This window comes from Tupaia chinensis, unplaced genomic scaffold (assembly GCF_000334495.1).
Source record: "Tupaia chinensis unplaced genomic scaffold, TupChi_1.0 Scaffold000214_1, whole genome shotgun sequence".
In the NCBI taxonomy this organism is placed as follows: domain Eukaryota; kingdom Metazoa; phylum Chordata; class Mammalia; order Scandentia; family Tupaiidae; genus Tupaia; species Tupaia belangeri.
The window spans coordinates 1,524,399-1,536,696 of record NW_006159689.1 but is presented as its reverse complement, the minus strand read 5'-3'; the positions used below and the strand labels follow the sequence as shown (position 1 = coordinate 1,536,696).

Sequence of the window (12,298 nt, the reverse complement as noted above, 5' to 3'; positions counted from 1 at the left end):
GTCGTGAGCGAAGCCGCTTCCCACCCAGATTTGACGAGGTTGGAGAACACCCCGGGGACGGGGACGCCAAAGCAAAGCCGGCGGCCCGCGGGAGGCAGGGCTGAACTCCCGCGTGCACCCGAGTTCGGAGGGCCTGCCCGGCCTCCGCAGGGGCACAGTAGCAGCGGGACCTACAGGAACAGTGCTGACCGTGCGGGGGCACAGGGACAGCCCGTGCCTCTGCTACAACGGAGCTGGGCGCGAGGTGTATTTGTGAGCGATTGTTGGCCACCCCTTCCAGGACACTGCACTGGCACCTTCCCCCTCAGTAATACGCAGCATTTGAGAGCTCCTCTTTTTAAGAGGACCTAGAACACTGGTTTCTGAATAAATGAGGGCAAAACCTTGACCCCTTGTAGCTCATCAAGGAAAAAAAAATAAAATCGGAACCAGCAGTTGCCGTAATAGCTATGTCGCTGGTCTCCCATGTAAGTGGACTGCAGTTCGAGTCCCGGACCCGGTGGCTTAAACTCAGCCAGGTGCGTGTGCGTGCGTGCCCAAGATCCTTAGAGGAGAATGGAGAAGGGATTGCAGCGTCACCATCCCCCCTGGGGGGTGATTTCTTGCTTTCTGTCTCTCTGTCTCTCTCTGGCTTTGTGGGGTGCCCACGTGCCCTATAGCAAAAACCTCTCCAAAAAAAAATAATCATCCTGGGCCCTGCAGGTGGTTTAGTGGTTAGGGCACTGGCTCTCACATGGCCTACTGCGGCTCAAGTCCCAGACACAGTGGCTTAAAAATCAGAATAAATGCCTAAGTACATAGATATTAAAAAAAGAAAAAAAAAAAAAAAGCCTAGGCCATCAGTTGGCATGGTGGTCAAGGTGACGGCCCCATGTAGCTAACTGCATGGTCTTAGCCCCAGACCTGGAGGCTTGGTAAAACATTCCCGGCCCCTGTGTGTACCCCAAGCCCCTAAAGCAGGGAGAAATGGGGCAGAAAGGATCTGGTGTGACCATGCCCTGTGGGAAATGCCTGTCTCTCACTGCCTCTCTCCAGTGAACTCGTGCTCTCTGACCAAAAAAATGACACTGACACAGAAAAACTGCTCAGTAGAGCAACATCTAGATATTGCTAGGGTCCAAGGGATACCAAGGTTCCGGGTCAGCCCCAGATCCCACATGGCTAACTGCACAGTTTGAACCATGGTTCGTGTGGCTTGAAAAATGTGCCAGGTGCCCGAATGGGCGTGCCCGAAATCCCAACAAAGTCACACGTTAGGGACTGTAGCATGACCACACCCACTAGGCAGCCTTCTCCCTCCCCCATTCCTCTGCTTAGTGCACTCGCCTCCTGGCAGGTGAAAAACTGGTGTTCAAGAAGGTGATCTTTCATATCAGAATGAAAAGAATTTTCTTCGTCTTTTTAAAATCCTTCATTCTTTCTGTTTTCCAGAGGGCGCTAGCACTGGCATGAGAGAGCCGGGAGTAACCCCCATGGGGAATGCTCATACAATCCCTTTTCCGTTTCTTCGTCCTTTCAAGACTTGGGGCATGGATACACACACATACCAGCATGTCTCAAGCCACCAGGTCAGGGACTTGAACCATGCAGTCACCTTAACCATCACCCCACAGGCTGGTTAGAAAGATTTTGTTTCTTTGTCTTTTATGCTTGTTGGAGCAGGAGGGGGGAGGGGCAGGCATGACAAAGCACCCCCCAGGGAGGGTGGTCACATTCAGGTTAGGCCCTCTGGGATCCCTACCAGGCACGGTGCGCTCCAGATCTTCTGGATGGGCAGGTGCCTCGATGAAAGATGAATGCCGAAGGTGGGAAGTTACAAAAGAGGCTGAGGAGTGGTCAAAGAGGTGGGAAGGGCCAGCAGGTGGCGTGGGGGTGAAGGCGCTGGACTTCCACATGGTCAACTGCGGTTTGAGTCCCAGACCCGGTGCCTTGCTTTCCCCTTTCCCTCTCTCTCCCTTTCTGTGGAGCACATGTGCCCTATAGCAAATCTAAAAACAACAATAATAATAAATTAAATGTAAAATTCTTTAAAGAAAGAAAGGTGAGGGAACCAGCAGTTAGCGCATTACGCTATGTCGCTGGACTCCCACGTAGTTGACCGCGGTTCGCATCCTGGACCCAGTGGCTTAAAACTCAACGCCGGGCGCGTGTGCGTGCGTGCCCAAGATCCCAAGAGGAGAATGGAGGAGAAGGGATTGTGGCGTGACCATCCCCCCCCCCGGGGGGGAGCATCGCTCGCTTTCTGTCTCTGTGTCTCTGTCTGTCTGGCGAGCACACGCGCCCTATAGCGAAAACCTCTCCAAAAAAGAAAGAAAGGAAGGAAGGAAGGTGAGAGAAACCTTGCCTGGAGAGGAAAGGACAGGTCTCAGGTGGGAGAGTGTGGTCAGCGGTGTCACATCCTGGTGAGGAGACTCAGAGGGAAAGGAGGAGCCCAAGCCTGGACTTCACAATGTGAAGTGCCCTAGGCTTTTATTTCTAATTATTTAACTTTACTTGTTATTATTTTTTAGTTTGATCAGGCAGAGAGAGAGAGAAAATGAGAGAGCAAGCCTCCAGGTCCAAGACTTGAAATGCGTTTGATCATGTGAGAATCGAGCACTCTTAACCACCATGCCACCTGCTAGTCCCCAAATGCTCTATGTTTTAAGCAAGGGCGGTCGAGGTAGAGTGCAGGCTGGAGTGGAGAAGAGGAAGGCAGGCAAATGAAATACTTCTTAGAATGCAACATAATGAACTGGTGGGTCCAGCAGATGGCGGAATAGTTACATCGCTGGACTACCACATGGTAGAGATAAGAATCGAGAATCAAACACACGGTTTATTCCAGGAAATTTAAAGTGGGGGGTCACTTCCTCACAAAAAGAAAAATTATGAAACTGTATCCATGAATACTAGAAAAGGGCCAGCAGGGGGGAGGTGGTTAAGGTGCCTGCATCCCGCTCGGCCGAAACACAGTTAAAGTCCCAGACCTAGTGGCTTGAAAGATATGTCAGGCTTGTATGTGTGCATGCCCAAAATCCCAAGAAGAGAACGTAGAAGGGACTGTGGCGTGGCCATCCCCCCAGGGGGTCATTTCTCACCTTCTCTCTTTCTCACTCTCTCAGGGAAGCACACATCATACAACAAAACTTAAAAAAAGAAAGAAAATACTTAAATGTAGCTGTATTTACTAACACCCAAAAGTATAAAGCAAAATACTCAAGTTGTTTCCACTAAAACAGAACAAAGCAGGACGTATACTACTGTTTAACATTTATTTCATCTTACTAAGAAATTTGGGGGGGGCATAGAGGTTTTTGCTATATGGTGCGCGCACTCACCAGAAAGAGAGACAGAGAGACAGAAAGCAGAAATCATACCCTGGGGGGAGGAGGGCTCACCAAAGAGAGAGAGGGAAAGTAAGAAAGAAAGCTGCCAGGTCCAGGACTCGAACTGCAGTCGGTCATGTGGCTGTCCAGTACCTGGCCACTTGCTAGCCCCTTCGATATTGTTTTGCAGGGTCTTGGGACCAGCAGATGGTGTAGCAGATACATTGCTGGACTCCCACATGGCCAACCACAGTGCAAGTTCTGGACCTGGTGGCTTGAAACTCACGTCTTGCGTGTATGCTAGTGTGCCCAAGATCCTGGGAGGACAGAGGAGAAGGGATTGCAGCAGGCCATCCTCCCAGGGGATGATTTCTCATTTTTCCTCTGTCTCTGTCTCTCTCTCTCTCTGGTGAGTGCACATTGCATTAAGGCAAAAACCTCTTAAAAAATAATAAAACACTCTGATTCTTTAAAAAAAATTGTTCTGTAGGGTCTAGATAGGCAATACAATTAGAACTGGTTAAATAATTTTATTTCATTTTAAAGGGTTTTTTTAGCAAGGATTTTATTTTTACTTACTTTTTAGTTTGCTATAGGTGACGTTAGTTTGTTGGAGAGAGGCATAAAGAGGAAGGAAAAGTGAGGAATGGCCCCAGCAATCCCTTTTCCTTCATTCTCCTCTTGGGGTTTTGGACTGAACTGCGCACCTGCCCGGCGTGTTTTTCAAGCCATCAGGTCCAGGATTCAAACCGCATAGCTGACCATGTGGGATCCAGTCACCTCAACTATTATGCCACCTAGCTGGCCCATAGAATTGAGGTGTTTTTTTAATAATTATTTATTTAACTCTATTTATTATGGTCATTATTTTATTTTTCAACTTGACTGGAGAGAGAAAGAGAAAGCAAGCTGCCCAGTCTGGGGTTTGAACAGTGGCTGGCCATGTGAGAGTCCAGTGCCCCAACCACCGTGCCACCTGCTGGCCCCTAGAATTGAGTTTTCACTGGGTCAACGAGTCTGAGTAATGTAAGATTTCCTTTTTTTTTTTTTTTGAAGGTTTTTGTTATAGGGCACAAACTCTCCAGAGAGACTGAGAGACAGTGAAAGGGAACGTGAGAAATCACCCGATGGAAATGGCCATGCGGCAACCCCTTCTCCTGGGATTTTGGGCAAGCACACACAGGTGCCCAGCATGATTTCCAAGCCACCAGGGACAGGAGCCGAGACCAGCCCCTGTGGGAGCCCCAGTGCCCCAACCACTACACCAGCTGCTGGACATCCCTCTGACCCCAGGCCAATACAAAAGATAAAGTGTAGTCAGGCCCCAGGACAAGCCGGAGTCCAGGTGGCCTGTAAGCCGGGAGGATGCCTTCCAACCCAGGGCTGGGGGAGCCAACCACCTGCTGGGAGCTGGGCTGCAGCAGCCTGGAAGGGGGAGGGCAGAGGCAGGGAAGGGCTTTGCCTTTTTTTTCTCCTGAGAGAAGCACTTGCACTTGTGGGAGAGACAGACAGAAATCACCCCGCAGGGAGTTGGCCAGGCCGCAGTCCCTTCTCTTCCAGTCTCCTCTAGGGATCTTGGGCACGCATGCACACACGCCTTGCCTGGCCCAAGTTTCATGTGGCCGGATGGAGACTTAGTCAACAGTCACTAGGTGGGAGTCCAGCGACGTAACCACTACGCCATCTGCTGGTCCCTGCCTTTCTTTTAAACCCTGCTCTTTAAATACTAAACATAACTCCACAGGGTCCCAAATTCTTAGTATTTTGAGTAAGTGCCTCTTTCCCGTGGGCCTTGGCTGCTTCTCCGGAGAGCGGACTGGGCAGCTGACTGGAAAGGGCGCAGGGATGCAGGAAGGAGATCTGGCCGGTGGGAAGGGCGCGGGGAGGCGGGAAGGAGAGCCGGCACTGCTCTGCTGCCCCAGTGGCTACTGGTCCAGGGGCGTTCTGAGCTTGACGAGCCCTGTCCGGCGTCTGAGAACCGTCCTGGAGCAGCAGAGGGCTGGCCACGCCGCCTGCCCAGCCTCCAGCACAGGACTATGTAGTCTGCCCTACTGCCCCTGTGCAGAGCTGGCTGGGGCCTGCCCAGGCCACCGGGTGGACTGAGAGGGTCTGACAAGGAGCGCAGCAGGGGTCCGGAGGATGACCTCCAAACCCTGAGGGCAGGGACAGAAAGAACCCACCCAGGATGGCTGTGAAGCTCTTCATCGCAGGCATTTACCACAGGGTGGGGGGTTGTGTGCTTGGGAGGTGCTCTGGGGGGGTGCACACTCAGAGGGTAAAGGCACAGTGCTTGGGACGTCCTTCTTTTTTTCTTTTCTTTTTTCTTTTACAGTTTTGTAATTGAGATTTATTGGTTGTGTCAAGGACCAGTACAGACATTTCAATTTGTACCCAATTCTTAGCATACGTACCATAAATTTAAAAAACCAAGTATAGGGATTCCTTTTAAGTTATTCCAGTGATGTTCCAGCTTCACATGTGTAGGCAAATTTTCCTTAAGAGGATATCAAGAACCACTGTCTTCAGATGTTGAAAGCTGTTATGTAAGTCCCACCAAATCGCAATTTAGTATCATACAGACTGCATACTTCAAATTTCCAATCTTTCACGGCACATTAACAGAATTATTAGGAAAACTGGACTACCACGACCAAAGATGTTACAGAGTGCACACAGTTCTGACAGGGAGCGCAACAATCAAAGAGTGGTTTTTCTTTAGGAAACAATACTACTAAAAAACATAATAGAAGTCATTTAAAATATTCAAGACACATTAAATGTATGACTGTGACTCCAAACTGCCATTTAGTATGCTTTGTATTCAGGATATAAAAACTACCCGCCCGCCCCCACCTATGGAATGTTAAGCTGACACGTAAGAGAGTCGAAGCCTCCTATAAGTCAATATCCCACTATTTCCTGGTTGTACTGAAAAATAAACAACCAGTACATGATTTCACCTCTTAAAAAAAGCATTTACACTTAAAAATTAGATGAGGTGGGCTTCTCTCCTTAAAAATGTTTCTAGAACTACTTAAAAACTTGCATTTACAAAGTAGTTGATAAAAATATTCCTCTGGATTGTACAAGGGAGTCAGGGACCACTGATGAGACATGGGATATGACATTACTCAGACTTGACTTCTTTCGCGCCTGCTTCCTCAGAGGGTGGACTCTCCTCATTTTGTTTCTCCATTTTCTGCAGGTAAATCTTTAGTGTCTCGGTTGGCCACTTCAGCCTGTTTCCCCTTTGTTCCCCTTTTCCCTTTTGTTTGAACTCTTTTGTCTGAAGATTTATCCTTCCCTGCCGCCTTTTTTGGCTTCATCTCCACTTTTGCAGGAGATTTAGCCAACAACCTCACCGATCTCGCCGATCTCCATGATCTCCTCTTGGGCTCTTCCTTGGCCGCCCCCTCGGCTGAGCTGACCTTCCTCTTGGGCATCTTGACTGCGGACAGGGTGCGTGCTGGGTGCCTGATGAGGCCGCGAGGTGCCTAGAACCTTTGCGGAGTTCAGCGGATAAACCCTATCGCTCCTGCCACCGCCGGAGCTGCTGGAACTCCGGGAAGGTCCTTCTGCAACTCCCTGGCAATGTCTGTGGTTACTGCCCTCTCTCAGCCTCCAGTGCAGGGAGTCGGGTTTTTGCTAATGAGGGGCGAGAACTGCTATCTTAGTTGTTTTCATTCTGCATTTCTATTATTAAGAGCAAGATTGTGGACCTCAGGCCAGCCAGTGGCATGGCGGTCAGAAGGCCGGATCCACATGGCCAGCTGTGCCATGTCCCAGACCCAGAGGCTTGAAAATGACACCGGGTGTGTGTGCCTGCATGCTCAAAGTCCTGAGAGTGGAGAAGGACCACGGCATGGCCATTCCCAGCAGGGTGATTTCTCACTTCCCCTGTCTCTAGCCAGTGCATGTACCCTGTAGCAAAAACCTAAGACAAAACAGAATGCTCTGTGACAGACTCGCACCTGGAAAGTTTCCTAGTTCAAGTCCAGAACCCCCCAGAGCACGCGTGGCCCATCTGCTCAGGGTCAGGTGCTGGCTGAAGGCTGGGACTGATCGCAACAGGGCTGTTGGGGGTTCTCTCTCTCTCTCTCAGAAGAAATGGGTTCTGTTTTTCTCTTTCTTTCTCAGAAGAAATAAAGACAAAAACCCAAACACTGAATGCACAGTGGAATGCATTGCAGCATGCTCCCCCCGTAGATCAAAACAGACTGTAGAAAGGAAGGAGAGCACTCTGCCCTGCTATCGTGTCACTCCAGGATGCAGTTCTTTCTTTTTTAAAAAGGAATCTTTACTTATTCATTCCTTTCTTTTAATTTGACCAGAGAGAGACACACACAGAGGAAAAGTGAGAGAGCAAGCCACCAGGTCCAGGACTCAAACCATGGTTAGCCATGTGTAAGTCCAGCACCTTAACCACCACGCCACCTGCTGGTCCCTCCCCAGGATGTATTTCTTTTTTTTGGAGAGATTTTCATTGTAGGGCACGTGCGCTCGCCAGACAGACAGAGAGCGACATAGAGACAGAAAGCGAGAAATCACCCCCCAGGGGGGATGGTCACGCCGCAATCCCTTCTCCTCCATTCTCCTCTCGGGATCTTGGGCACGCACGCACACGCGCCCGGCGTGAGTTTTAAGCCACCGGGTCCGGGACGTGAACCGCGGTCGACTATGTGGGAGTCCAGCGACATAGCCATTACGCTAACTGCTGGTTTCCCCCAGGATGTATTTCTAAAGTGAAGGCACCAGTAGGCTTTACAGGTTTGATGATACACAAAGGCATCCCAGAAGACAGGAGAGACAAAACCGCCTGCTCATATTTCCAAATAGAACAATGGAAGGGACGTTTTTTAAGTTACAGTGAGCATTTACCTAGCGGGGAAAGAGCAGAGCGAGGCGGGGCTTCGAGCGAGGCTTCTTCATACACACCCTGCTCTATCGTCTCTTTGGAGACATGGGAATGTGCACTGACTTAAAGAAATGAATATCAAGTTAGTTGATGTCCTGTGACCTCAATAAGCATGTCCTGAGGGACACGGATCATGATCGTTCAGGTTTCTCTTTCTTTCTCTCTCTCTCTCTATATATATACACACACACACACATATATATATCATTTTATTGAACTTTAATTTTTTTATTTATTTTAATTTGGTCAAAGAGAAACAGTGAGAGAGGAGAGAGAGGTGAGAAAGCAAGCTGCCAGGTCCAGGTCCAGGACTCGAACCACCATCAGCCATGTGGGAGTCCAGCACCCTTAACCACCACACTACCTGCTGGCCCATCCCACTATATATTTTTGTACTGATACAAAAATAATAATAAAACCAGAAAACAAAAGTGTTGGCAGGACGTGGAGGGGCTGAAGCCTCATGCGCTGCAGGTAGAAGGTGAACCGTGCAGCTGCTTTGGGAACCAGCCTGCCAGTCTGTAAACACTCAAGTGAGGTCAACCATGTGGGAACCGGAGGGCCCCTGAACGTGCCAGGTTTGTGCACGCCCATGGCCCGGGCAGGGTGGGGCTGGGCTGGGGCACGGCATGAAGACCCTGCTGAGAGCACCTGTCTCTCTGAGTTGATCTTTTTTTTTTTTTTTTTTTTTGGAAGAGGTTTTGGCTATGGGGCTTGTGCCCCCCCCAGCCATAGAGACAGAAAGTAAGAAATCACCCCCCAGGGGGGATGGCCATGCCACAATCCCTTCTCCTCCATTCTCTTGGGATCTTGGGCATGCACACACACGCGCCCGGCGTGAGTTTTAAGCCACCGGGTCCAGGACACGAACCACAGTCGACTACGTGGGAGTCCAGCGACATAGCCATTATGCTAACTGCTGGTCCATCTGATTTGATCTTAAAAGAAATTAAGCAGAGTTAGCAAACCCAGCAGAAATGAAAGCACAGCCCACACGCAGCCTTGCACATGAATGTTCAACCTTATTTAGAGTAGTTGAGAACTGGGAAACCCCCAGTGCCCCTCCCTAGGGATGAATGGATACTGTGTGATAAAGCAATGGGCCGCCCCTCAGCAGGAGGCAGGGGCTGGCTGGTGGTGTAGTACAATGCACTGCTTAAGATAAGGTGCTGGGAACCAGCAGATGGTGTAATGGCTGTCGCTGGACTCCCACGTAGTCCACCGCAGTTCGAGTCTCAGACCCAGTGGCTTAAACTCACATCGGGCACGTGTGTGTGCGTGCCCAGGATCCCAAGAGGAGAATGGAGAAGGAGTTGTAAAGTGGTTATCCTCACTGCAGGGTGATTTCTCACCCTCTCTCTGTCTCTCTCTGGTGAGTGCACATATACTATAGCCCTCCCCCCCAAAAAAAATGTAAGAAGAGGTTATCCCCCACATGGCACCTGTGATCAAAATCTCCATCCCAGTCAGCCCAAAGCACTCCAGATTTGCACCCTCCATGTAGAAGGTCTAGGGAATTAAAGGAAGGCGTTGCTAGAGTGACCAGACCTAAGAAGGTGGCCGCCTCTCTCCTCTCCCACGAGTGCTCACATATGCCAACATGAACACAAGGAAAACAATTTTTTTAATTATAATTATAAAATAAAAAGGAATGTTGATATACCCGACAGCATGGGTGAATTTAAAATTTTTTTTTCTTTTCTTTTTTTTGGAGAGGTTTTTGCTATATGGCATGTGCGTTCGCCAGAGAGAGACAGACAGAAAGTGAGAAATCACCCCCCAGGGGGGATGGCCATGCCGCAATTCCTTCTCCATTCTCCTCTCGGAATCTTGGGCATGCACACACGCACCCGGTGTGAGTTTAAGCCACCGGGTCTGGGACTTGAACCACAGTTGACTATGTGGGAGTCCAGCGACATAGCCATTACGCTAACTGCTGGTCCCCCGAATTTAAAAATAATTTTGTGTGCTCACCTTGCAGCATCTATACTAAAATTGGAATGATACAGAGATTAGCGAGACCCCTGAGCAAGGATGACACACAGATTTGTGAAGCGTTCCATATTTTTCTTTCAGCCAAGCCAGGAGGATGGTTCCAACAGACCTAATAATCTGAAGTCTAATAAGTAATCATTATCACTTTGCTAAGTACAAACTAGGTTTTACAAAAGTCCATACTGAATGGGGCAGCCCTGGGACCTGGTGATCAGGGGAGTCAGGTCCCATAGGGGCAAGTGCTTTCTCACTCTCTGTCTCTCTCTGGTAAAATTAAAAAGTAAATAATAATACAATTAAACAAATCTTTAAAAAGGAAGAAAGAAAAACATCGGTTGATCATGTGTGCAAGCCCCAACGCTCAACAGGATGGGGAAATGGAGGAGGGACTGCGGCAGGACCACGCCCCAGTAGATGGTGCTTCCTCCCTCTCCATCTCTTCGGAGCACACACACCTTCTAGCAACAAAAAGTATATACTGTATGGTTCCATTTGAAGAGAAGTCTAGAAAACGGAAACTATAGTGACAGCAGATCAGCAGTGCCCTGTGTGAGGGCTCGAAAGAAAGGATTACCAAGAGGCACAAGGACATTTTGGAGGGTGTCTTAGTCCATTCCTGCCACTAAAACGAAATATCACAGATGGGCAATTTACAAATAAATGGATTTCTCATAGTTTCGGTGGCTGGGCAGTCTGAGATCAAGACACCAGGAAGCCCACCTCCCAGTGCATGTACCCTGCAGTGAAAACAAAAATGTGAGTACCAAAGGGCACACGTGCTCCCCAGAGGGAGAAAGCAGCCCCCAGCAGGGACAGCCATGCCGATTCCTTCTCTTCCATTTCTCCATCCTGTTGGGATGTTGTGAGCTGCACACATTGTGCCTGGCATGGTTTTCAAGTTGCCAGGGCCAGGATCGAAACCCATGGTCAGCCATTCAAAATCCAGCTCCCTTAACTGCTAGGCTGAGGCCTGCCCTGTATAAGGAGTTTCTAACATAATTCACCTTTGTATTCCTGGGATAAACTCAGCTTGGTCATGACAGATATGGTATGCTATTTGTAGGCATTTCTGCATTAATTTTATCCTTACTGCCTTCTAATTGCTTCTACCTACCTGACGAGACCTGCCTTTCTTTTTTCACACAGCCATTTCTGGGCTTTGGGGCTTTGCTGACAGCTGACGCTGGACATGAGCTGCGGAATGTTCTCGCCTTTTCTGTTCTGGGAGAACTTGTTCTTTACGGTCAGAATAATCTGTTCCTCGACAGCTTGGTGAAACTCGCCTATGAAACCATCTGTGTTGGTATGTTCTTTGCAGGGAGGTTTTTAATCACAAATTACCTCTTAATGATTACAAGGAAAATCCAAGCCAATCCCCTATGAGGTGCACACACTCCGGGGAGAGGGAGAGGAAAAGCCGCTCCATCATCCGTGCCCCTCCGCCCTCTCCCACACGCACAGGCACCTTTCTCAAGGTCGAGGCGGAGGAGGGGAGCACCAGCCCGGGAGTAACCACAGCTGGGGGCACGGCTTCCTTGACAAGGGCAGGCTGGGCAGAGTCGGGAGAACTCCAAAGTTGGGGAGGGGGACACATAAGCAGGGAGAGGCATTGGAGACGTGAATAGAAGCAACTTTTGGGAATTTTGAAGGGGGCAGAGAAATGAGGCGTCAGCCGGAAAGCAGAGGATGGACTAGGATGATTTTTTTAAGGCTGGCCCCGTAACCTGGTTAGAACCGGGGAGCCAGAGCCCATCCGGCCTGCTGCGGATCCAGTCGACCTTGTGACTTGTCATCACACCGGGTGCATGCGGATGCCCTGGACCCCCACAGGAGGGAGAACTGGAGATGGCACTGTGGTGTGAGCACTCCCAGTTGGGGTGCCTTCTCCCGCTTTGGCAAAGAAACACCCCTCCCTCCCACAAAACGAAGGACCAGCTGGCGGTGTGGTTGTCGAGACTGGGTCCCACGTGGCCCACTGCAGGGTTGGAGCCCTGGACCCAGTGGTTTGAAAAAACCACACGCCAGGTGTGTGCATGTGTGTGCAAACGTGTACATACATGTCCCAAATCCCGAAAGGACG

General features: G+C 49.7%; 1 non-coding gene across 1 annotated transcript; it reads left to right on the top strand.

The window, feature by feature from the left end:
- Positions 1-10,189: 10,189 nt before the first annotated feature.
- On the top strand, positions 10,190-10,292 carry LOC114007660 (U6 spliceosomal RNA). Its single transcript, XR_003549249.1, has one exon. It is a non-coding gene; the product is annotated as a U6 spliceosomal RNA (small nuclear RNA).
- The last annotated feature ends 2,006 nt before the right edge of the window (positions 10,293-12,298 follow it).